The sequence below is a fragment of the Meriones unguiculatus genome, chromosome 3 (genome assembly GCF_030254825.1).
Source record: "Meriones unguiculatus strain TT.TT164.6M chromosome 3, Bangor_MerUng_6.1, whole genome shotgun sequence".
In the NCBI taxonomy this organism is placed as follows: domain Eukaryota; kingdom Metazoa; phylum Chordata; class Mammalia; order Rodentia; family Muridae; genus Meriones; species Meriones unguiculatus.
The window spans coordinates 161,110,604-161,134,050 of record NC_083351.1 but is presented as its reverse complement, the minus strand read 5'-3'; the positions used below and the strand labels follow the sequence as shown (position 1 = coordinate 161,134,050).

The window sequence follows — 23,447 nt, the reverse complement described above, 5'->3', positions numbered from 1 at the left end:
TGGAAACTTCCTAAAACATATGAAGGTGATCCTAATGAGGTCTCCTAATAATGGGAGTGGCAGAGTCCCAAAATGGCCATTTCTTGTCACCGAATGAGGCTTCCAGTAGTGGGAATGGGTTGCAATCCATTGAGTTGTTGCCAAGGCTATCCTATAGAATTCCCCAAACAACCCAGGCCGTTGCTAAGACCAAAGGATGCTGTCCACAAACTGACAATGAGGTCCCAGTGCTGAGGTCAATACCAACAGAACTCATTGAACATGGACAAGTCAAGGTGATGTCTTGAACAGGGAGCCTTCACCCCTATATTATATTGTCTTTGTTGGGGAATGTACTTTTCATGCCACCAAAAGACAAAGTTAAACACCATCTCAGCCACAGACTTACCATCTATCCTCCCTACAAATTGTGCTAGGGAAATGGTGGCACAGAACTTGTGGGAGTAGCCATTGAATGTCTGAAGCCCCCTAAATGAGAAGAACCCACCCCCAATGCTGATTGGGGGACCAAGAGCCAGCAAGTAGACAGCCCAGAGTTCTAGATAAAACCAAACACTACCGGTCTACAAAAAAGTTCAACAAAGTGACTCCTAATTATTAGAGCTGGTTAAAACTGAAATTTTATACTAAAATGATATTTAAATAGGCTGACTACTTATAAAACCAATTCATGTGATGAATGGATTTTTCAAAGACTTTTTTATGAACAGTTTGTGAAATATGGCTAATCTCAGTAATTAGCATGGTGGATAACTTGTGATTTACAATCACACATTTCAACCAAGATAAAAATTGAGTCATGGAACAGGGTTTCTCTGTATATACAAACCACACTTAAGAGGAGGCTCCATGCCCAGTAGTAGATCGTCCACACAAAATAAACTCAATAGTGTTTTGGAAGATCTTCCCCCTCATATTGCTTTGGTCTTCTGCTTGTCTATTATGGTTTCTGATTTTGTGTTTTATGGATTTTTTGACTGTGTTTGTGTGTGTGTGTGTGTGCACATGTGTCTATGATTTTATTTGTCTTGTGCTCTATTTTTTTGAAAGAAATTGTTTTTGTTTTCTAAAAAGAGAGAAAGATGGCATGGAGATAGCTGGGTATAAGGGTGGAGATGATCTATAGGGAGATGAAGGAAGATAGATCATGATCTTAATGTATTGTATAAAAATTTTATGTCCAATTACCTAAAATATAGCTTGACAATTGTTTAGACAGATTTGCAGCACAGGAAAAATTCTCATGTTGTATGCTAGTGACACAAAGTCCAGCATACTTTCATTGACAGCCAGGTTGAGCGATTTGCCATAGGGTATCAATTTGCTCCTGCACGAGGTCAATCCTCTGATTGAACACCATCAAGCTTCCTTTTAGTTGAGCATTAATTCCTTTATGTACAACTAAGGCATGAGCTACATTGGCTAAATGATTATTCAGGGTCTGAGCAGTCTGCCCAGTATGACTCATGGCTAATGCCCTGGTGGTAGCTCCAACAGCCGCCAAAGAGATGGTAGTAACAATGGTGGCTGTAGTTACAAGATCCCTTTTCTGTCTGAAGAGAGTCATAGCGTGAGGGGCATCAATGGGCACAGGCACCCAGTGAGGCATGCGAGTAACCAGGGCATACCTAAATTTACTAGCATTCCAGCGTTGGGCAAAAAAGCAAGTATCATTACCACAACTACATGGCTCTATCTGGCTAATAATGAATAAAAATGGGGGATATAGACAAACAGGTGTGGGCTTATAGGAAATATTATGAGAAGCCTTAACCCCTCGTTGGAACATCCTGCGTCAGTTCTAGAACTAGCAGTGGTGGTGTCCGAGGTCTGAGTAGGTTCAGGAGACCATTGCCCCCAGGGGCGAGACGTGCTCCATGCCAATTGACTAACTCCATGTTTTCCTCCACTTTTGAAAGTCATTTAAGGTTCTTAAATTATTTTTTTCCCTTTTTTTTGGTGAGTGCTCTCTGTCACGAAAAATTCCACATTTGGCTAAGGCTGAGGATCTGGCTTGCTTCCATGTATGTGGACTTATCTGCATTGCCCACATGGCATGCCTGGGTTGGCTACCCAGAGGCTATTTATGCTGTGGGCTGGCTTTCCCCAGGGTCCGAGGATTGTTCAAGGTTCCTGAATAAACTGCATTGAAAAAAAAAATTTTATGTTCAATAAAAATGCAGCTGGGATTAAATAGAATTCTAAAAAATAAAAAGAATACTAACTACTGAAAAATATCTAAAAATTTTCAACATCCCTAGACAAGAGGGGACTGAAAATTAAAAATACAGTGAAATTTCATTTCATCTTACCCTAACAGGATGGCTAAGATCCAAAAAAAAAAAAATGCTGATAAAGGTTGGTGTGAATGTGGCAGAAAAGGAACACCTGTATACTGTGTTCCTATTTCTGAAAACACCACATATTTCAATCACAGAACACAGAGAAACAGAGAAATCAGGTTGGCACTGACCTGTGAATCCGTGAGCTACAATAACAACCAGCCTGACAGATATACCCAATGATGCAATAGTAGCACAGATGCCAGGAGGTTACCCAATCATTTTATGACTGAATTTGAGGCTTGTTACACAATATAAAGCTGTACTGGCACCATTATTAGACCAAACACCTGCAGTTAGACAAATCATAGATCCTAGCAGAGAATATTAATCTGCTAAATGGACATAGTAGTAAACCATTTTGTATTTATTTACCAGTATATTCCCAGGTTAAGGAATCTTCTCAGACAAGCTTCTGGTTACAATAGATAATCAATAACGAGAGCTACAACTGGCCAAGGTACACAGAACAAGAGACCACAGAATGTACAGCCCTGAACGGAACACATGTACTGATTCTTCCCAGTAAAGGCTCAGGATCATGGTGGAGGAGGAAAGGACATAAGAGCAGTAGGTAACTACAAAGAAAGAATGTCTTATGGATACAGCAGGAAAGTTGCACATATGAACTCAGAGAAGTTGTGATACAACATGCAAGATTTGTATGTTTCAAAACCAAACTAAATCCTAGCACATTGTTGGGCATGAAAGTCCACCTGTAAGCAAAGAACTATTGGTTGCTTTTAAGTACTGGAAGGGAAAGGGTCAGTTTCCCCTAAAGCCCCTGAGAATTCATCCATGCTCTAGTACACGGTTATGAACCTAAGAAAATTTGTGTAGCACATGGCCTTGATAAAGATGGGAACACAGAAAGTTGGAAGGGAAGGACAGAGACTGATCTTGCAATATTTGGGGGAGGGAGACATACTATGATCAAAATGTTTCAAAATTTTCAAAGAACTAATAAAAACAAACAAACACAAATATACATAGTTCTATATTTATTTTAAAAATAACTTTTCTTGAGTAACAAATACTGTGCTCTGTTAGGACATAGGTAGTGAATATCTTGCAAACAAATTAGACTTGACAGGTTCTTTCTTAAAGTATTTTGTCTCAGGAAAAGTAAATCAGGTATTAAAATTCTTGCCAACATGGACATGATTATGTGATTTAAGCTTTTTAATTTTTCTTTTCAGTTTCAACAAACTAGGTAATATCTGTGATCATGAGTGTCACAGTCATTACACATGCTATCAGGAACCTAAGCACAAATGGGCAAGGCATTAAAACCTGCTGCAGATAAAGGCTGCCACCATAGTTTCTTTATTGCTCATGACAAACTATCCAGATAATCACCCCATCCAGGGGCTTTACTGGCTGATCATGGTGGATTCTCAATAACAGCATAACATTCTCTTTTTATCTTGGAAAAAAAAAACATATTTTAACACGAAAGAAAGTTAATTTGACAGTACACCAAACCGATTTAAAAAATTAAAAGTACCCAACAGGTGATTAAAAATGAATGTGATAGCAAATTAATGATTGTAGATTTTCCTCCAATAATCAGGACTTTGCTAGTGCTTTGTAGTTAGTTAGGTTTTCAGTGCCAGGCATAGTTTTCCTCTTGTTATCCATATGCCCCTAGGTGAATATCTTTTTTACCCTTCATCAAAGAAAGGTCTCTTGGCAAATTTTAGAGAGCACTACAGAAAACCACACCAATTAAATTGCAGAGTTGTGGAACACAGTCCTGGTGAAACATTTACAAAACAATACTGCATGGAAAGCTCAGGAAACATTGGAGAAAAGGGAGCAGAAAGATTGTAAGAGCCAGATGATCATGGAGTTTTCTGTGAGGCTGTGTCTGCTAGGAATCTCAGAAGTTAACCTTCCCCCCCAAAGTCTCAACACCATGACTGCCCAAACACGAGATGCAAAAGGAGGACAACAACAAACATGCCAAACTGGATGGAGAAAAGCCTACAATCCTCAACCTTACATAAAGAACTATAGGCAACCAAGACAGCTGGGAGTTAGACAAGATGTCCTTCTCAGGAAAGAGCACACCAATTGGTTGTTCAGTGCCAAAAACTCAGCCATGAAAACATACATATGTGAAACAGTATATGGACCAAACAGATTCTATTTAGTATGTGTGCACAAATACATTAATGCATGCAATAAGAATTATTGAAAAAAATGATGCCATGTTTGAAGGAGGGCTGGGCTGAACATATGGGAGGGTTTCGACAGTAAAAATGTCAAAATGTCACAGCCCTGTCATCCAAATGATGAAGTTTTGATTTCATCTCCATGTATTCATTAGTTTACAGTTGGAATCTTCCTATGGGGAAATATTTTTTAAAGTGAAAATGGGATATCAGGAGGTAACACAACTTTTATTTTTATTACAGAGAAAATGATAATGAGTAATTTTAAGTCCAGTTGAGAATGGTTCTAAAGTCCATTGTTGGAGATTCACAGAAAGGTTTTATATTTCCTAAATTGATGAGAAATACCCTTTAGAAAATGCAAAATTCTTTCACAATGAAAGCCCTGAAGAAACTGATTTAAAGGAATATAAAAAGGATATATATATATATATATACATATATATTTATACATATATATACATATCTATATATAATGTGTAGCTTACATATACTAAACAATTGAAACACAAGTATTACCACTGAGATCATGCATAAGACATAGGCCAATTTGTCCATGTGTAGTTGATATAGTGTCCTTAAAATCTTACCTTAAAGATCATTCTGAGTGAAGTATCCCAGAAGGAGAAAGACAAACATGGTATATACCTCTTATATAGACCTACAAGATATGATAAACATAATGAAATCTACACACCTAAAGAAGGTAATCAAGAAAGCAGACATGGGCGAAGATGATCAATCCACATTTAGAAAGACAAATGGGATGTGCATTGAACGTATGACAGGAGTCTACCTCAGAAGGCATCTGAAAGACTCTACCTAGCAGTGTTTCAAAGCAGACACTAAGACTCATAACCAAACCCTCGGCAGAGTGCAGGGAATCATATGAAAGAAGGGGAGTTAGTATGATATAGAAAGGATAGGAGCTCTACAAGACCAAATATATCTGGGCACAGGGTCTTTTCTAAGACTGACACTCAACCAAGGACTATCTATGGATATAACCTAGAACTTCTGCTCGGATGTGGCCCGTGGTAGCTCAGTAACCAGGTAGTTTGCCAAAGTAAGGGGAACAAGGACTATTTCTAACAGGATCTCAAGGACAGGCTCTTTGACCTCCCCACCCCCCCCCCCAGGGGAGGAGCAGTCCTGTTAGGCCACAGAGGAGGACTTCGTGGCCAGCCCTGAAGATACTTGATAAAACAGGGTCAAATGAACGGGGAGGAGGTCCTCTCCTATCAGTGGACTTGGAAAGGGGCAGGGAGGAGAGCAGGGAGGGAGTGTGGGTTTGGGGAGGGAATGAGGGAGTGGGATACAGCTGGGACACAGAGTTAACAAAATGTAACTAATAAGAACGTATGACAGGAGTCTACTGAGCGCATCTGAAAGACTCTAACTCGCAGAGTTTTCAAAGCAAAGACTCATGACCAAACCTTTGGCAGAGTACAGGGAATCATAAGAAAGAAGGGGAGTTAGTCTGATGGGGAAAGGATAGGAGCTCCACAAGGACCAAATATATCTGGGCACAGGGTCTTTTCTGAGACTGACATTCAACCAAGGACCATGTATGGTTATAACCTAGAACCTCCACTGAGATGTAGCCTGTGGTAGCTCAGTAACCAATTGGTTTCCCAAAGTGAGGGGAACAAGGACTATTTCTAACAGGAACTCAATGACTGGCTCTTTGGTCTCCCCACCCCCGAAGGGAGGAGCAGTCCTGTTAGGCCACAGAGGAGGGCTTTGCAGCCAGTCCTGAAGATACCTGATAAAACAGGATCAGATGAATGGGGAGGAGGTCCCCCCTATCAGTGGACTTGGAAAGGGGCATGGTGGAGATGAGGGAGGGAGGGACTGGGAGGGAATGAGGGATCGGGACACGGCTGGGATACATAGTTAATAAAATGTAACTGATAAAAAAATAATAATAATAAATTAAATTAAAAAAAAGAAGAATAAAATTAAAAAAAAAACTTAAAAAAAATCTTAGGTAGATAAAAGATACGAGCCCAGGGGGTCTTACAGAGACTGATGCACGAATGGAGGACCATGCAAGAAGACCCCCTGCTCAGATGTGGTAGATTGGCAGCTCAGTCTCCATGTTGATCTCTGAGTGAGGGGAGCAGGTCCTGCCTTGATCATGAACTCAGCTGACTGCTCTTTGATCACTTGCCTCTGATGATGTGGTCTTGCCAGGCCAAGGAGAAGGAGGATCCAGGAAGTCCTGTTGAGACTTAAGAAGCTATGGGCAGTTGGCAATAGTGGAGCACTCCCCCTTCAAATGGACTAGGGGAAGGAGATGGGGGAAGAGGGAGGCAGGGTGGGACTGGGAGGAGTTGAGGGATGGGGCTTCAATTGGGATATATAATGAATAAATTGTAAAGAAAAAATGAAAATTATAAAAAACTTAGAGCAAGAATACAAGAGGAAGAAATAAAATGGATTAAAGTAAGAAATAAAAATGTTTTCTGCTATTTGCATATTGTATGATCATCTATGTAAGAGACCCTAATAGTCCATCAGCCAACTCTTAGAACTAATGAACTTTCAGCAGTGATTTTACCCAAAACACAAACATCAGCAGATGACTCAGCAGTGAAAGCACTTCTCAATCAAGCACTACTCAATCAAATAGAGTAAACCCAGATGCATGTGGACATCCACCTGTATGTCATTGTTCAGGAGATGGAGACAGGGAAACTGCAGATCAAGTCAGCTAGCTAGACTAGTCCATGTCGGTGGGTTCTGTGTTCAAATGACGCACTTTGACTCAATAAAAGACATGGAGAGTGATTGAGGAAGACTCATAGTATCAACCCCAGACCTCCACACATACACACACATGTGCTACACACACACAATGCACATATGAATATACATAGCAAAGCACACACAAAACCACACATGAGAAAACAGGAGGTGTAATTTAAGTCAATAATGAGCATTCTGAAGAAGAAATTAGGAAAAAATTCTATTCAAAACAGCTTTGCAATGAAACACCATCACTACCACTGAAATATAACATAAGAATTATCTCACCAAAAGGATAAGGGGAAAGACCAATATAGTGCAAAATTTACAACACTGAAGGAAAAAATTGAAAGGGCACTATAAAATGGAAAGGCCTTTCTTTTTATGACAATTAATATTATACAAATTACTTTACTAGCAAAACCACTCTATAGATTCTGTGCAATTCTCATCAACATAAAGATGATAGTTTTCACAAAAGTAGAAATCATCCCAAAACTCACAGGAAAGATCAGAAGATCCCAAATAGCCAATGTTGTCCTGAGGGGAAAAATGCAGAAAATATCACCATGTCTAATTTGAAATTACACTGCAGAGTCATAGTAAACACAGTGACAGGATACTAGCACAAAATGGAGATGTAGTTCTGTGGGACAGAGACTAGACTCAATGAACATGCACAGCTCCCACTAGCATCACTTTTGGAAAACAGATGAGAATATCATACACCTAATGAAAATTCTGCAATAAATGGTGCTAGAAAAATTACACCCACATGGGTAAGGTTGATCCTAGATTTGTATTTCTCACCCTGAACACAAAGGTCTTCAAAATGGACCAAAGACCCTAATGTTGGACTTGAACTTAGAAACTAGTAGAGAAAAGAAGGGGAATATTTCAAGACATTGCATTAGGCAAGGACTTTCTGAAAAGAACTCTCATAGGTAAGAAATTAAGTCAGGAACTGACAAGTGGGATTGCCTGAAATTAAAAAGCTTCTACCCAGCAAATGCTACCATGAAGACAAAACACAGCCAAGAAATGAGAGAAAACACTGCCGGCTACATATCTGACAGAGGACTGATACACAGAATACACTGAGTGCACAAACTAAACACTAAAATTAAGAGGCAGTGTAATTAGTAAAAGGGCAAAGGATGGGAACACACTGTTCTCAGAAAACTGTGTGCTCATGGTTTCAGTGTTGACCACTCTGATTAGGACAACCAACAAAGGGACTCGTTACTGGGAGAGGCTAATTCTCTTCCTCCTAAGAGTCAATAGTTGTTTGCAGTTCTTCGTCTAGTGGAGGGACCTCTAGAGGTTTTATCCATTTATGTTACTATGTCAATTGATATTGCCATTGTTCCTGTCCTGTTTATGCAGCTGTTTCTGGGAGAGACTGTTTAACAACAGACTTCCTGGCATTCTGGATCTTATGATCTTTCTACTCCCTCTTTCATAAAATTCCCATAGACCAAGCAGGTTGTATTTCATATTTGTTTACACACACACAGACACACACACACACACACACACACACACACACACACACGACATACATACAGAAAAACAAGCAAATAATGGAACCCAGCTAAATTAGATTATCTGTGAGCTAACTACCATTCCTGAACATGAACTTCTGTGATTCCAAGGTCGCACATCACAGAGACATAAGCACATCAATGTTGCAACCCTATTCACAGTAGCTAAGCTGTGGAAACAACTTAGGTTTCAGCATAGAGAACAAAGGAAAACTAATTTATATACATGGGGTGTTTCAGCCATAAATGTCCTTTTCTGGAAAATGGACAAAGGGGGTTCATCATATTAGAGTAATTAGCAAAGCTAAGAAAGAGAATATCACATATTTCTTCTCTTATGTAGATTTTAAATGTTATATGCGTGATCTCTCCTCTCTCTTTATCCCTCTGTCTTCCTCTCTCTCTCTCTCTCTCTCTCTCTCTCTCTCTCTCTCTCTCTCTCTCTCTCTCTCTCTCTCTCTCTCCCTAAATATAACCAGCTAAGTCTCTAAACTGTTACTTGTATGTATGTTTTCAGGAATGACCATTTGGTATTGCATAACCAATTGGTGTGTTCTGACCTGGGGAAGACTATTCTCCCACACTCAGCATTCCTTAGTTTCCTGCAGCTCAATATGTAGGGTTGACCTTTTGTGTGGTGTGTGTGTGTGTGTGTGTGTGTGTGTGTGTGTGTGTGAATGTGTGTGTGTGTCATGTCTGTTGTTATTCTTTTTCAGTTCATGTTTAGGAGTTCATGTTTGTGATCACTTTTATGGGTATAACTTCTTATGTTACTAGGAGATACAATTTCCCTGATTGTTTTACAAAACTTTAGTATTTTGATTAAAAGAATAACATACGATTCACTTTCAAAGGAACAGAAATATTAAGATTATATATCACCTATCTTAAAGTTCACCTAGAACTTCACTATGAAATTATTTTTATCTCTTCTCAGCAAGCGATTAGAACCAAAAGCCAAAAACAGAACACATGAATTGTATTTTTACTCTCTATATGAATTCAACTATTCACTTAATCTGAGAGAACAACAGCACAAAGGAAGGAGAGGGAGTCGTCCACTGTGCTTTCCCACCATATAATTAGGAAAGACTCAAAAAAGTATTAAATACTTTTAAATTATTAAACACATTAAAATGTATTTTAATGCAAATCAAAACGACCTTGAGATTTCACCTTACACCCATCAGAATGGCCAAGATAAAAAACTCTAGTGACAACACATGCTGGAGAGGCTGTGGAGAAAGGGGAACCTTCCTCCACTGCTGGTGGGAATGTAAACTGGTACAACCACTCTGGAAAGCAATCTGGCTCTTTCTCAGACAACTAGGAATAGCACTTCCTTAAGATCCGGCCATACCACTCCTAGGCATATATCCAAAACGGGCTCAAGTACACAATAAAAACATTTGCACAGCCACGTTTGTAGCAGCTTTATTTGTAATAGCCAGAAGCTGGAAACAGCCCAGATGCCCCTCAACTGAAGAATGGATGCAGAAACTGTGGTACATCTACACAATGGAATATTACTCAGCAATGAAAAATAAGGAAATCATGAAATTTGCAGGTAAATGGTGGGACCTGGACAGGATCATCCTGAGTGAGTTGTCTCAGAAGCAGAAACACAAACATAGTATATACGCACTCATATAAACATATAATATAGGATAAACCTACTAAAATCTGTACATCTAAAAGAAACTATTATTTTTTTTCATTTATTGCAATTTTTTTTACTTTTATTAATTATACTTTATTCACTTTGTATCCCCCCCATATATCCTTCCTTCCTCCCCTCCCAATTGTACCTTCCCTCCCCCTTCTTCACGCATGCCCCTCCCCAAGTCCACTGATAGAAGAGGTCCCCTTCACCTTCCTTCTGATCTTAGTCTATCAAATCACATCAGGAGTGGCTGCATTGTCATCTTTATTCAATGTGTATCTAGGCTGTGGCCACCTCCCTTGTCTCCTACCAATCCTACCCTCCCTCCCTCTTCTACCCCTATGCCCCTCCCCTAGTACACTGATAGGGGAGGTCCTCCTTCCTTTCTATTTGACCCTAACCTATCAGGTCTCATCAGGACTGGTTGTATTGTCTTCCTCTGTGGCCTGGCAAGGCTGCACCCTCCAGGGGGAGGTGATCAGAGAGTCTGTCTCTGAGTTCATCCCAGAGAAAACCCCTGATCTCCTTACTAGGGAACCCACTTGTAGACTGCATTTCTGGACTACATCTGAGCTGGTGTTTTAAGTCTTCTCCATGCATTTTCCTAATTTGGAGTATCAGTCTCTGCAGGGTACCTAGGGCTCAGATGTGTTTGGCTCTGTTGGTCTCCTTTTGGAGCTCTTGCCCCCTCCAGGTCTTTCTTTCTCCCCCTTCTTTCATAAGATTCCCTGCACTCTGCCCAAAGTTTGGCTATAGGTCTCAGCATCAGCTTCCATATCTCAACAAGTAGCATCTTCCAATGGCTGACTGAGGTAGGCTCCTGTCCTATTCCCTGTGTTCTCCTGCTTCCAATGCTATTGCATTTATCCTTCTGAATGAGGACTGAACATCTTTCCTAGGGTGTTCCTTCTTGATTAGCTTCTTCAGGAGTATAGATTTTAGTGTATTTACCCTCTATTATATGTCTAATATGTACGTAGAGGTGAGTATACACCATGACTGTCTTTCTGCTTCTGGGATACTTCATTCAGGATGATCTTTTTTAGTTCCTGCCATTTGCCACCTGCAAATGGCAGGAGGCATTTCATGATTTTCTTGTAATAAACTATTCTTTTTTTTCGGTTTTTTTTTTTGAATTTTCTTTTTTTCTTATCAGTTACATTTTATTTACTCTGTATCCCAGCCGTGTCCCAGTCCCTCATTCCCTCCCAGTCCCTTGTAATAAACTGTTCTTATCTGAACTGATGGTGATCGCTCCAAGAGCCAAGGACTACCTAACATAAACCCCAATGCCAGACATGAAAAGCCCTTTTTTTTAAGATGTTGGCCAGGACTGTCAAAGAGACTTACAGACTTAAAAACATACAGACTTGATGTTGCCCTTAGTTATTCTCCAGAGGTAGAAAGTCAGTTTCTATTGATGAAAGAGCATGCACATCAGAAACCACAGACCTCTGAGCTGTAACTGACTTCAAAGCACCTTACCTGAAAACTAGCTTTCATGATAAACATAGAATGGAAAATTGGAACATTATAAGAAGTAGAGGGCAAGGATAGTTGCTGTGAAGTTGCATCTTTGAGGAAAGCTACACTCATGAGGTCTCAACAATATGGTTGCCTAAATAAGATCTAAATAAGGATGACATCAATAGTCAAGGTAATATGAAAAGTAATAAATCTCACCCTAGGCCCAACTCTACAAAATAATATTATAGGCATCTGAGGAATGCTGAGAGTTGTAGAGAAATAACTTTTTCCAGGAAATTACCTCCAAGTTGTATTTTTTCATTAAAGAAATGATGATGGACATATTCTTTATTTCACTCTTATGTTTTCACTATTTGAATTTATCCTAATATATTAGGTTGCATATTTAAACATCCAACCATATGCTTTACTTTTATGGTAATATGTACTGTATTTTTGTGCTGAATATTGTAACTGCCATAAAACTTACATATCTCTTTTGTAACATTTAAGCTTAATTGTGGTAATGTTATCCTATGGCTTCTGTGTGCAATAGATCTGGTTGGTACCTGACATTTTATTTACTTCACTTGTTTGCTATATAAGTTCTATACTATCCTTAAAATGCTAAACAATTACTTTACTAAAAGAATTGAAAAGAAAAATTGGTCAGTGCTGGTGGCATATGCCTGTTGGTCAAGCAGTCTGGAGGATGAAGCAGAAAAGTTTTGCACTTTGGACCAGCCTGATACACATTGCAAGGAAACATAAAGTAAAACATGGAAATAAAGAACAAGAAGAAAGAAGAAAAAAAAATCATGGCACTGAATCATGTTCTAATTTGTCTCTGCACCTATCATTGTTTTTGCCTTCAAGATAATTCTTGCTTCTTTGGCCTTCCATAAGAAGCACAATGAATAAAGAAGTAATGGATACACATTTTAGGAAGTTACACTCACGAAGGATTGTCGATGACTGCCTCCAGGGCATTGAGCAAATCTGACTTTGACATTGTTCTGATATTTAATGCAACAGCTGCTCCTTTGGCCACCATGTGGGCAATGTTATCATGTTGTTCTCCAAACAGAGGAATGCCAATCATGGGGATTCCATGGTGGATTGCCTCATAGACACCATTGGCTCCACCGTGAGTTAGAAAGGCTTTGGTTTTGGGGTGTCCTAGAATAAGATGAATTCAGGTTAACATTAATTAGCTGTCTTAGACATAAGAAAAGAAATGAATACTATGAGGAGCTCAAAGGAGATTTTTCTACATGAAGATTTTTATACTCAAAACTCACTGAAATGTTTTTCTTTCTTAGAGAAAGAAGAAGTTAAATATACAGAGACCGTTTTGTAGATTTTAGTGTGACTTGAGACTTGAACTATGTAATACTGAACACATAAAGTACATAGTTGAACACATACAGTACATAGGATATAAGAGAAAATGAGTGTTAACAAAAGACCAGATGCATAACACAACTTGTTATCTTTAAAGAAATAGTGCCTTCTCTAAGTGTAATATGAAGACTTTTGAAGTCAACCAGGATGGGTATAGAGAAAGTCAGTCATGACTCAGCATTGTTTTCCAGAGTCTTACCAAGAAGATCATTCTGGGGGAGCCACTTGTAGACTCTAGTATTGGGTCCTAAGTTGGCCAGTTTTTTGCCATCAAATCTCCAAAGAACCTGTTAAATATGAGATTATCTTGATTTCTGGAGCCAAAGTTAACATTTTTCCAGACTGAGCAAGTTATATTTAGGAATATAAATGGATGTATAGGTACTTTTATTTATGTACCAGCAGTTAATGAAAAAGATGCCATGAACTTGAAAGAGAGCAAGGGGCATGATACAAGAATGTTTCGAGAGAAGAATGGGAAGGTAGAAATGATATAGGGAGCCTTGGAGAAGAATGGGGGCAAGGATAGAATGACCCAGAGGGAACAGGAGATCTACAAGAGGAGCAACAGTTCCAATCTACCTGGTCCCACCATGACTTGTGGAGACTGAAACACCAACCAAGGACCAGGCATGGACTAGACTTAGACCCTCTACATGTATATACACAATGGTCAGCTTAGCCTCCATGTGTGTGCCCCAGAAAAGGGATGAGGGATGTCTCTGACAAGGTCTTTGTTGCATGACTTTTGATCACTTCACCCTGGCATGGCTGTGTAACCAGAACACTGTGAAAGAGGAAATACACAGTCCTAATGAGACTGCCTGTGCTGAAGTGGGTTTGTGCAGGGAAGGCCTCCACTATTTTAGGGGCAGGAGAGGGAGAGAGATGTGTGAGGGGAGGACAGGGAGGCAACAGGGAGCTATGATTCAGATTAATAGTAAACATCTAAACAAAAGATATAAAAATAAAACAAAACAAAAAGTAATTTCAAAAAATAACTTTAAATATGTAACTTTTTTATTTTAAACACAACAGAGCTAAATACTTCCCCTGGGATTGATGAGGAAATCAAAAGAGTTGAGTAATGAGATCGTTCAAAGATGGAGATGAAGAGTGTGCCAGCAGTTTCTGTGTTTATTTTTACATTCAGACAGGTGGAATGCAATCCTCATTTTCCAAGCAGGGTTATTTACACAAATCAGATAGTTCATGACACATGACTATGTTTACTATATGGACATGGTGTCATAATTCAATTGAAGAAAGCAGTGGCCCATTACTAATAATTTATATTTTATATAAATTTTGTCTCATCTTGGGCCAAATAAAGACCATAAGCACCAAGGAAGAAGTCAGTCTATGAATCACACAGAACCCTGAGAATTTCTTTCTAGTGATTCTAGCTTCTTAGACCTGTGTATGTGTGGATACTCACACATCAAAGGACCATTAGGTTTATTTACCTCTCAAGTCAAAATCACTCTAGACATCCCGCATCTAAAATAATTACAAAGAGGGTGATATCAGGAATGAATTCACAGAAGAATAATTCTTAGTGATTCGTAGGAACCATTCCAAGAAAATAGATGAGTCTTTTGACCTCAGTTTCTTCAAAACATGAGATTGTACTTGGAAGGTGTTTTCACTCTCCTCTCAGGTATATTGGATAGGAGTGGGTTTACTTTAGTTTAACCACTATTGTTTGTAGACAAATTTTGTAAAATGGAGAATGGTCCACATGTCTAACATAGACTTACTATGTGACTGATAATTGATCACAGCAAATAAACTAATGTAGATGATTATACAGCAGTTTTTCCACTAGAAAATTTAGTATGTTCATAAATGTTCAAGATTTAAATTTAATCTCCAGAAAATTACTTTGTAGTCTGCTTTATGAAATGAGCCATCTGAAACTGTTTTCATAGCAGGTTCTGTTAGACTCTTTCTTATTTTCATATTACTTTCTTGAATCTTACGATTTTCATTCTAACTAGTTATAAACAAAGCTGGGTGTTTCATATTTTATGATGCACAGAGGTTATTATAAGAGCAGTATTCACATCTGTCTTTCCTTTATGTATTTCTTCTACAAATATTTGGCAAGGCAGCCCTGAAACATTTTTTAATTATCTTTTTTTAAGTTAATCAAAAGGGAACTTTTTTATTTTTTTATATTAATTACAGTTTATTCACTTGTATCTGAGCTGTAGCCCCCTCCCTCATTTTCTCCTCATCACACCTTACTCCCGCATCTCCCCCTATGCCCTTCTCCAAGTCCACTTGTAGGGGAGGTCCTCTTCCCCTTCCATCTGACCTTAGTTAGCCTTTCAGGTCTCATCAGGACTGGCTGCAATGTCTTCCTCTATGGCCTGGTAAGGCTGCTACCCTCTAAGGGGGAGGTTATCAAAAAACCAGCCACTGAGTTCAGGTCAGAAAATTCCTGTTCCCCTTACTAATTAACCCACTTGGAGAGTGAGCTGCCACAGGCTATATCTGTGAAGGGATTCTAGGTTATCTCCATGCATGGTCCTTGGTTGGAATATCAGTCCTTTTTTTTTTTTTACTATGTTAATCCTGCCAAGCCTTGAGCATGGGAGATCTTTCCATCTTCTGATATCTTCTTCTATTTCTCTCTTCAGAGACTGGAATTTTTTTTTATATAGAAGTCTTTGACTTGCTTAGTTAGAGTCACACCAAGGTAATTTATGTCCTTTGTGGTTATTATGAAGGGCGTTGTTTCCCTAATTCTCAGCTCTTTTTACTTTTGCATAAAGGAAGGCTACTGATTTTTTTTAATTAATTTTGTATCCATGCACTTTGCTGAAGGTGTTTATCTGCTGTAGGAGTTCCTTGGTTGAATTTTTGGGGTCATTCATGTACACTAACATATCATCTACAAATAGTGATACTTTGACTTCTTCCTTTCCAATTTGTATGTCCTTGATCTCCTCTACTTGTCTTATTCCTCTAGCAAGGACTTCAAGAACTATGTTGAAAAAATGTGGAGAGAGTGGACAGCCTTACCTTGTCCCTGCTTTCAGTGGGATTGCTTAAAGTTTCTCTCCATTCAGTTTGATGTTGGCTGTAGGCTTGCTGTGTAATGCATTTGCTAGCATCAGTCTCAGAAAAGACCCCTGGGCCCTTTGAATTAAGAATTGAGAATTTAAATGGCCCTCTCACCTGCACATTGAACAGGCCTACTTCAAAATTAGGATGCCTAGCAGAGCCATGATACATTTCAGACAGTTTCAATACCTACATAATATTATTCGGCTAGAAAATAAAATGAATGTGAATAATCCCACCAAAACTTTTATGCATGCATTGAGTTTAAATAATCAACAAATACAACAAGTGACTCTGAAGTACAAGGTCCTCTCACGCCAGCATTTCAGAATGTGACCACAGAGATCACAATGCTTATATACGAGATATTCTAGGTCAAAAACAACTTCTGGACAACTTGTAGTACATTGTAATATTTGTTATGCATATCTGTTTCTGAATTGGGTAATGTAAATTACAGCTTACCTAAAACTTTACCTTTCACCACTAATTTCTGTAATCAGACCTTTTTTTGTCATTTATTTTTTTTAAAAAACAATTTTTATTTCAATTTTTTTTTTTTTTGAGAATGTGATATGGAGTTTATTTGAGCAGATGGTCCCACTTATATCACCCAGCTGGCTAGAGTTTTCTCAAAGGACACCATTTCTCTCAAGGGAACAAATTAATTATGCAACAAATCATCCTGTCAGGGGAAGAGGGGTTTGACCCAAGTTGTGATTAAGGCTCTTCCTTGCCTGAACACATTACAAATGTATTTTCTGTGATAGACTCACCTTACAAAGTGCAATTACTTCAAGTGGTACTTTATTTCTTTTTTTTTTTTTTCAATGCAGTTTATTCAGGAACATTGAACAATCCTCGGACCCCGGGGAAAGCCAGCCCACAGCTTAAATAGCCTCTGGGTAGCCAACCCAGGCGTGCCACGGGGGCAATGCAGATAGGTCCACATACATGGAAGCAAGCCAGATCCTTGGCCTTAGCCAAATGTGGAGTTGTTCGTCTATTACACTTTATTCACTTTGAATCCCCCCATAAACTGCTCCCTCCTCCCCTCCCAAATTCACCTTCCCTCCCCCTTCTTCACACAAGTCCACTGATTGGGAAGGTCTTCCTCTCCTTCCTTCTGATCCTAGTCTATCAAATCTCATCAGGAGTGGCTGCATTGTCTTCCTCAATGGCCTGGCAAGGTTGCTCTCCTCTCAGGGGAAGGTGATCAAAGAGCAGGCCAATCAGTTCATGTCAGAGGCAGTCACTGTTTCCACTGTAATCAGACCTTTGAGGGACATTTATAGAGTTGCCACCAATGAGGGGACTTTATCTCACCTTTTGTGGAATCTGGGCAAGGGCCCATGCAATTGTGTTGGCCGTTTCCTCTGTCATGTTACTGACCATGGACCCCAAAGAAAATAGCACAATCTCATGCTCTCCAGAGCTCTGGACAAAGTTTTCCATTTCCTGTTAAGAATGAGCCTGCTGCATCACAAAGTAACAACTGAAGAGAAATCACTTGTGTAAACTTTTATGAAAATAACTAGAATAAAAATTGAAGTGTTCCTAGGAAGTTTTAGAATACTGCTGTTAAAAATGCAGAAGACAAAAATAGCAAGGTCAAACACTTTGAATGTCACAGGCAGCAGTTCCAAGTGTACTCACACATAATTCAACCACCTACTAAATATTTTGGTCTGGCAAAATGAAAACGCAGAAGTACAAGAATACTATGTATGATGTAGTCATTAAATTGTAGCTCATTTACATTTTCTCATTCTAAAGAGAGTGTAATTTTTTCCTTAGTATTTTTTGTTCTCTATGTTGGTTCATTTAATATTATTAACTAACGTTTGATGAAATAGTATCTTTATTGTAGTATATACATACATGTAGTTAATAAAAATTTCCAACTATGATCAATAAAATGTTTTCTTTTGCAAAATAATCATAACTGCATTGACAAAATGTACCATGATGATTTTTTGATATTATGTGTAAATATGGTATTTTCACAGATGACCTCCACAATCTACTACTTAAAGCTGAAATTGTGTCTATATTGAACATGGATCCAAAGGTCAAAATCAAGAGTCTTTGCCTTTCAGTCTTTAATATATATATTTGATTCTGTCTCTAATTGAACATGAATCCCACTATTCTTAACAGGTTAATAGCCATCAAGCTGTTGGTCTTACCCTGTTTTTGCCATCTCAGGACTAAAGTCATACATAACATGCCAGGATACCCAACTTTTTACATGGGTGTTGGGGATTCAAACTCACATCCTCTGGGTTGCTTGGTAATAACCTTACCCGGTGACTAACTACCCAAGTACCTTACCTGACTTAGTTTAACTCAAATGCTATGAACATTTCCCATGTCTCTCATGTTCTCTCCTGAGTTCACTGAGCTGCTAGTTAGCAGTATGCTTGATTCCTATATATCTCTGTCATTGGGAGAAAATGTAGTGAAAGGTATAGAAACACTTTCAGCACAAGTGAAAATTTAAAAAAGAAATTAAAAAAATGTATTTACCTCAGGCAAGGGTTTAGCAGGTTTGCAGTGGAGTCCTCCAACATAGTCAACATTTGGTAAGGTTGGGTGAGGAAATTCCAAATCCCAGTAGGACCTAATGAGACACATTTCTGCTTTGCTGACTGTCTCAGCTAAGGTGGTGGGCCTTCCTAGATGGAGAAGATGAGCAAATGAGAAGGGAAAAAGCTAACTGGATTGTCATCTGAATGTAAAATGTTTTCATAGAGATGTTGGAAGAATTTGTCTTTGATGTAGAGCATGTGCATTTAAACAAAAAAATAAATAAACCTAATGTTTATTTATATGTAACATAATTTACATGTATAATAGATTTGAAGCTCATATAATATACATAAATGTCAGTTTGGTTTAATTTTAATGCAAACTATAAGAATCACCTCATGTTTTCACAATAATTTGAAATGATCCACTAAACCACTGTAACAATAAGCACACATTTTGCTCCTATCTAAGCTTCAGAAGGACCAGTGCAAATGCAAATACACATTCCAGGTTCAAAACTCAACCCATGCTGTGTACCCTGGACAGATTTCCTCAGGGACAGTGTAGTTTGTAGCTAGTCCTTTTTCCTTGTTTTGCCAAGGCAGCAGCAAGTTTATGAATGGTTGAAAGTACGCTTAGTGCTTCTAATCTTTTTTAAATAAATTTTTATTTTTTATATTAATTACAGTTTATTCACTTTGTATCACAGCTATAACCGGCTCCCTCATTTCCTCCCAATCCCAACCCCTCCCTAGTCTCCTCCCATTCCCCTTTCCAAGTCCACCAATAGGGGAGGTCTTCCTCCATTTCATCTGACCCTAGCCTATCAGGTTTCAATAGGACTGGCTGTAGTGTCCTCTTTTGTGGCCTGGAAAGGCTGCTTCCCCCTTGGCAGTGGGTGGGGGAGATCAAAGGGCCCTCCACTGAGTTCATGTCAGAGAAAGTCCCTGTTTCCCTTACTAGGGAACCAGCTTGGGGATTGTGGTGTCATGGGCTCCAGCTGAACAGGGTTCTAGGCTATAACCATAAAGATCCTTGGTTGGAGTATCAGTCTCAGAAAAGAGCCCTATACCCAGATATTTTGGTTCTGTTGCTCCCCTTTTGGAGCTCCTGTCCTCTCCAGTTCCCATAACCTCTCCCTTCTTTCATAGGATTCCCTGCACTCTGCCCCAAGTTTGATTAAAGAGTCTCAGCATCTTTGATACACTGCTGGGTAGAGTTTTTCAGAGGCCCTCTGTGGTAGGCTCCTGTCCTGTTTCCTGTTTTCTCCTTCCAATGTTCATCCCATTTGTCTTTCTGAGTGAGGACTGATCATTTTACCTAGGGAACTCCTTGCTTAATTCTTTAGTTGTACAGGTTTTAGTAAGTTTATTATAGATTACATTATATAATCTGCATTATAGATCTAGTATCCACTTATATGTGAGTATATACGTTGAACCCCTGCACATATATAGCCCATAGCATCACAGTCTCCTTGTGGGTTCCCTAGTTAAGGGAACAGAGACTGTCTCTAACATGGACTCAGTGGCTGACTCTTAGACCTCCCCCCACCCAGAGGGAGGAGCAGCCTTGCTAGGCCACAGAAGAAGACAATACAGCCAGTCCAGAAGAGACCTGATAAGCTAGGATCAGATGGAAGGGGAGGAAGATCTCCCTTATCAGTGGACTTAGAGAAGGACAGGAAGGAGATGAGGGAGGGTGGGATTGGGAGGGTATGAAGGAGTGGGCTACAGCTGGGATTCAAAGTGAGCAAACTGTAATTAATATAATAATAATTTTTAAACAAAGATCATCCTGAGTGAGGTATCCCAGAAGCAGAAAAAATTACACAGTATATACTTACAAATAAGTGCTTCTACTCTTGTTTCATACAAAGAAATTCCATGTCACTTATCTTGCAAAAAAGTTAAAATATTTTTAGAATTATGAAATGAGAGATTTTTGGCCAGTCTTAACTATGGCATATTTTTTAAAAGAATAAACATGACTTGAATAATAGCGACTGAAGGACTGTGTGTCCAAGCTTCTATAGAATACAGATATATTTTCAATGGAAGTTAGAAAAGGATACAATAAAGAAATTTGAGGTTGGTAGAAGCCTTAGTTCCATTTTTAAGCCTGTGAACAAACGCAGTGTATTTCAAAATTAGGGAAATTCTGTAGTAACCTAGGAAAAATAATTATAATTTATCCTCTTATGTATGTGTATTGTGTCTGTGTGAGTATAAGCTAAGCTAATTTAGGTACCTGTGGATACCTTACAAGGGCAGCAGGGCCTCTGAAGCTGAACAGAGAGGCAATTTTGAATCCCTGGACATGGGTGAGAGCTAGGATGCTTCCAGAACCTACATTTTAGTTTTAAATAAAGCATAGGCCTACGCAAGAGAAAATAATTTCTTCAATGTTATATATGCATGTTTATTCCATTAAATATATCATTCTTTACTGTACACTAATGAAGGTTTGTGGAACTAGCTAGTGACCTATTAAGATAGAGGGTAAATTACAGGAAAAGGATTAAAAAATCACATAAAGAAAGTCTACTTGTGTCTCTTTGCAATTGTATAGCTGACCAGAATGTTTTATATCAGGTCTCCTGCCTTCTTCTATTTGATCAATAAAATGAGCTTTAGCAGAGTGTTTCAGAGTTTCTTAGCCAATATTGTATTATATTTGACCACCTAGAAAAGAAAACCTCACTTTATATTTCATGGACAGATAGCTTTAAATGCATGTGCAAGTTAGGTCCTAGGCTATCGATGAGAAACATAACTTACCCAAAGTTTCACTGTAGAACTGATCCCATTTCTTCTCATCAAATGTCTGGAACCAAAAGTCAAAATAAAGCATACATATCATATTTTTCACCCTCTCTAAGAATGTCATTTGACCACCTAGTCCTGACAAAATCATAGGTACATAAGAGGGAGGGAGCACAAATCCTCCAGTGAACTTTTCAATTGTGTAGCCTGATGTATAACGAAGACTGTAAAGAAAAGGAATATGGAGCAGTTCAGCTATCAGTTCCCCACAGGGAGCAATCACATCTGAGATCAGGACATCAAACTTGGGTTTCTGCAGTTTTGCCATAAGATGTTTGTTTGAAACTGTGTCTTTACAAAGACTTTAATAATAAGCAGAATATTCTGTACAAATATTTTATAGCAAAGGAGAATATGATAAACATGTATCTCTTGGCAGCTCATAAGTCCACATATTCACAATCTTTGTGAAAAAACTTTCCAGATCATCTTTACTGATAGTTGTAGAAAAAGCTTCAAATTTAAGGCCAGGAGATTTTTCAGGATCAAGCAAAATGGAAGCTGATGGTCTCAGAACAGTCACTTCATGACCCCTCTGTACAAGTTCATCCAGTATTATCTTTAAATTCATCCAGTGACTGTACTCCATCGGCCACACCAACACCTTCCCACAGTTACCAGATCTGAAGCAGCAACTCATCTGCAGCAGGAGCAGGGCAGAAATCCACTTCACAGGCATCCTGGGAGAGCACAGTCCTCTGTTCAGAGTGTCTTCCCTTCTCTAACTGTTTGCCCTTATGTCTAAACAGAAAAGAGCAATGAGTTAAAATATAACCTGAGTTATTTAAAGCAAATATACTTAATTAATTTTTAGGCTGAGGAAGGTAGTTAAAGAAAAAATTTAACTTTTTAATATTTGCATGTGCGTATTTAATGTCACATGTTTTGTAATGAAGTAAAGTTAGGAATTATGTCCTGAGTGTAGAACTCTTCTGTTTGCAAAAGATTTGAATAGTGGAAAGAACACTTGTTAGTGAGACGTGAGTCTGACTTTCTTTCTCAACTAGAACCCAAGATGTAGTAACTACAGAGCTTGCCAGTGTTTGTGGATATCATTTTCAAGAACATTTTTGTAAGAATGTTGATTAATGTCAGAAATAGTCCCTGTTCCTATTACTATGGACACTGAACTGCCATGGGCTACACTGTGCAGGGGTTCTAGGTTTTCTCCATGAATGGTCCTTGGCTGCAATAACAGCATGAACTGATTGGCCTGCTCTTTGATTACCTCCCCATACGTGGGGAGCAGCCTTACCAGGATACAGAGGAAGATAATGCAGCCACTCCTGATAAGACCTGATAGACTAGGGTCAGAACGAAGGGGAAGAAGACTTCCCTTATAGGTGGACTGGGGTAGGGGCATGGTGGAGAAGAGGAAGGGGAATTGGGGTTGGGAAGGGAGGAGGGAAGGAGCTACAGGGGATATAAAAAGTGAATAAATTGTAATTAATAAAAAATAAAAATTAAAAATAATTAAACATGATTTAAAAAAATAAAGATATGAAAGAGGCATGAAAAAGAGAATGTTGATTAAGGTATTTACTTACATTCAATTTCTAAATAAGCTTGATAGTGTGTCTTACTGATAGAAACCCTGGGAATCAGATACCTAAGAGTTTCTGCCAATCACTGTTGCCAGGAAAACAGCCAAATAGACAGGCCTGAGTAGT

General features: G+C 38.8%; 1 pseudogene; it reads right to left on the bottom strand.

Moving 5' to 3' along the window:
* The window catches only part of LOC110544550 (UDP-glucuronosyltransferase 2B17-like), a 42,102-nt pseudogene extending 19,589 nt beyond the window's left edge, over positions 1-22,513 (bottom strand).
* Between the last annotated feature and the right edge of the window lie 934 nt (positions 22,514-23,447).